The following is a 2,662-nucleotide window of genomic DNA, read 5'->3' on the forward strand; positions in this document are numbered from 1 at the left end:
CCACGCCGCGCGCCCATTCCCCTCGGTGCCCTGGATCCACCCGCACGGCGAGATCCGCGGGCCTCCTGGCACCGCCACCCACCCACACCGCCGCGCCGGCCTTGAGAACTCCCCTGGCTCCTTTCCTCCCCGACCGGTCGAGCACAACCAATTTCCCCAACCGAATCCGGCGGAATCCTTCTCCACCTCCCTCCTCCCGCGCCTGCCCCAGCCTCCCGCCGCCGTGCCGCACCGCGGCCTAGCTTCCTTCTCCGCGCCAGAGTGCCCCTGGGGCTCCTTCCTCCCACCGTCGTAGGGCCGCTGGCTCCTTTCTTCCCCGCGCCGCACTTCCTCCTAGCGCCGGAGCTCCTCCCAGTCGCAACACGAACCCGCACGCCTCCGCGCCGCCCAGACGATGGATCCAGCCCCACCGCACCGCCCAGCCGACGGATCCGGCCACTACCGGTCCACAGCGCCGTCCTGGCAACTGCCTCGACCACTCTACCCCCGATCTTGCTTGCTCCCCTCGGCAGTCATTTCCTCGTCAGCGCCGCCACACTCTGTACCTCGATCTTGGATCCGATGCTAATGGTGTTCTCTGGGAATTAGCCTCCAACAGAAAGCACCAACTTCCCCGATGAACAGAGGTAGAGTCCGACTTCCCTTCCCGACCCAAGATTCCTCTTTGCTGATTCAGGCGGCCTCTCATCAGCTGCAGTTCGGTTTGGGCAAGGAAAAACATCAGTGTGGAGTTCAGTCTGTGAAGAGCCATTGCATCGATTTTTTTAGATTGCTGCCTGAGCTCACAATTTTTGTGTGTATTTTTCAGTATTTTTGTTGTTGATTTTGGTCATGCAGTCCACCGCGTGAGTGTAAGCAGCACACCCGTCGTCACCGTGCAGTCCCTGGGCTTGGAGCTCACAATTTTCTTTGTGTATTTTTTAGTTTTTTTGCTGTTGATTTTGGTCATGCAGCTCACTGCACGAGTGTAAGCAGCACAACCATCAGCACCGTGCAGTCCAATGTGTGGGTGGAAGCAGCCATGTGCACGATGCGAGCGTTTCGTGTGGTGCGGACATGCAGTTCGCCGCCGCCGACGCCCTAGAACAGTAGCCGCCCATGCGTAGTTCAGAAGAGCTTTTTTGCTCTTTTTTCTATAGATTTCTAACAGCATTTGTTGCTTTGTATAGTACCCAAGTTTGTTGCTCCATTGTTTATTTGAAGTTCCATTTTGTTGTTTAGGAGAAACGCGGAGAGAAAAAGGGTACTGCCTAGTGCATTTGAAGTTCATTTTGTAGTAAGAAAATGGATGGTAATTTTGCACAAGCAAGTCTTTGCCTAGTGCAATTCAGTTGGGTACTCCGTCGTTGATTCTGCTATGTACTGGATGGATGTGTAGCTGTGTAAAAATAATGAATGGATATATCTGTTTTGAAGCTCACTTTCAGTAGTGTTGCAACCCGTTTACGGTAGTCTCGAGTTTGCGGTTCACCAACCCTCGACATGGAGTGCACTCCACCTTGTTTGGGAAAATTTACGTCCCACAAAAAAAATCATGCAGTGCACTTGCCCATCTAATGAAGTGCGGTATTTCGTCTGAAGCAGTGCGTTCTTCTTTCCCCGTCCGAGAAAAAATACGTCTAAACAAAAAGAAACCATGCAGTGCACTTGCCCATCTAATGAAGTGCGGTATTTCGTCTGAAGCAGTGCGTTATTCTTTCCTCGTCCGAGAAAAAATACGTCTAAACAAAAAAAAACCATGCAATGCACTTGCCCATCTGATGCAGTGCGGTATTTTGTCTGAAGCAATGCGTTCTTCTGTCCGATGCAGTAAATACGACGATTTTGGTCTCGCGAAGAACAGAGTGTCCCTTTTTTGGTAAAATCGAAACTGCTCTTAAACCGTAAGGAATTAGAGAGAGTGTTCTACATGAAAAAGTTGCGTCTCGTTGATATCTTTCCAACGGCGTATGATTTGAATCATTCTGACCAGCCGTTCGGAAAAATTTCGCGAAAAAACAGCAGCCGCACGATTTTCAAAATTAACTAAAAACTGTAAGGAATCTCAAAAACATTTCAACATATGACAGTTGCGCCTTGTCCATAGCTTTCCAACAGTGTATCATACGTCTCGTTTTGACAAACGGTTAGAAAACTGGAGCGAAAACAGTACCGAAAATTTCAAAAAATTTAAAAAACAGAGTTCCGCGATTTAGTAAATTTGAAACTGCTCTTCAACCGTAACGAATTAGAGAAAGATGTATATATGAAAAAGATGCGCCTCGATATCTATCCAAATACGTATCATTTGCTTCACTCCGACATGCGATTTAGAAAAAAAAAGGCGAAAAAACGTTCGCTGCCACTCGTCATCCACCACACCATTTTCGAAACTGCTCTTAAACTGTGTGGAATCTCGAAAACTATTCAACATGTCGAAGTTGCGCCTAATCCATAGATTTTCAATGGTATATTATATGCCTCGTTCCGATAAACAATCAAAAAATTAGAGCGAAAACAGTACCAGAAAAACACTGCGTGCAGTTTTTTCCGACGCGAAGTTCAGTAGTCTATATTGCAGTGTTCGTTGTCCAGAAAATGCAGTGCACTTGCGTTCAGCGTGCAGTGCGGAAGTGGTGTGCAGAATAGTTATTCTGCTAATATTAGCAAAATAGACCGTATG

The sequence above is a fragment of the Triticum dicoccoides genome, chromosome 6B, assembly GCF_002162155.2.
Source record: "Triticum dicoccoides isolate Atlit2015 ecotype Zavitan chromosome 6B, WEW_v2.0, whole genome shotgun sequence".
Lineage (NCBI taxonomy): Eukaryota > Viridiplantae > Streptophyta > Magnoliopsida > Poales > Poaceae > Triticum > Triticum dicoccoides.